Source organism: Octopus bimaculoides, chromosome 21 (genome assembly GCF_001194135.2).
Source record: "Octopus bimaculoides isolate UCB-OBI-ISO-001 chromosome 21, ASM119413v2, whole genome shotgun sequence".
Classification (NCBI taxonomy): domain Eukaryota; kingdom Metazoa; phylum Mollusca; class Cephalopoda; order Octopoda; family Octopodidae; genus Octopus; species Octopus bimaculoides.
In genome coordinates, this window is record NC_069001.1 from 33,429,644 (window position 1) to 33,431,066 (window position 1,423).

A 1,423-nucleotide genomic window follows, 5' to 3' on the forward strand; every position below is an offset into this window, starting at 1 on the left:
ATCTTTGTTAGATGTGATTATTGTTCTTTAATTCCTCCTTTTTTTTTTTTTTTTCTGTGGTGTAATCAGCAGTAAGAGGACAGTACTTGTGACAATCACTAACCCTCCACTTGATCAATCTGTATGGCAATGGAATTCCAATAGATTGTCACACAGGGACAGAAGGAGTAGGTGTAGTATTAGTTAGTGTGGGGTGAGGTGCTTCGAGTAGGTTTACGTGTTAGTTTGAGAGAAATATAGGAGGCTCTTGTTGCAATATTTCTTTTGAGATGTGGACATGATACATTTGTTCCGTGGAGATGTAGCATACATGTTATGTGGTCTCTTGATCTGTTAAAAATAGCAGCCAAATTCATCTCATATCACATCCTTTCATCTTGAAAGAAAGAAAAGACATACTGGATAATGTAGCCTGAGATAAACTTTCCAAACTATGGAATGGTCATCACTAGAATATCTTTGGTCTTAGATCTACTTCATCAAGGTTGATCTGAGGTTACAAAAAAAGAAAAAAGAAAACAAAAAAAACAGTCAAACCTCTCCATTGCATCCATTTACAATTAGATAGTCTGTGGCAAGGAGTATTTTTTATCAGGGCCATATTACAACACCAGAAATAAGAGTTTGGATGAAGTCTGAGGATTCTTCATATTTGAACAACAGTGTTGTATTTAAGCAGTTATATCATCTGAAGGCTGTTGTAGAAATACTGACATTTGAATAATTTTATCATAAAAGAATATGTAATTTTTTTATGTTTTTACATGACATGTTTCTTATCCTTTTTTAAGTGGAAAATAATAATAATTTTTTTGGTCAGTGTATTGATAATTTAGGTGTTATAAGGTTAATGCAGCTTTGAAGACAATATTTAATCATGGTTTTTTTCCTTAAAAACTAAATGACTTCTCTCTCTCTCTCTGATAAAAAGTTCTGCCTAAAGCATTAGACTTCTGTTTCTTCCTCTTTCTCACTATAATCATTTTTAACAACCATTTTTTAATGACTTTCATAGCTCAAATGAAATTTCTCGAGGCAAATTTGATACATGGATGCTCTTCCTGTCACCAACCCTCACTTGTTTCCGGCACAATGGCTGGACATGTTTTCACAGGACATTGCAAATGAGCAACATCCCTTGTATAGCATCGATGTTTGTTTACAGTTAGCGTGCTATCTCAAGACAAAGAGACCTGAACACACCTCCTTTTAGTCTCTATCTACCAAATCTCATAAGCCTTTGGTCTATCCAGGGCTATAGTAGAGGTGCTGTGCAGTAGTACTGAACCCCAAGCCATGCAGTTGCAAAGCAAGCATCTTAAACCAGTCAGCCATATCCTGCTGTTTAAATTATTTGTCTTTCTTTCTGCTGACACAAAATGTTACTACTTTCCCTTGGTTGCCTTGTTTCACCATTTAATAG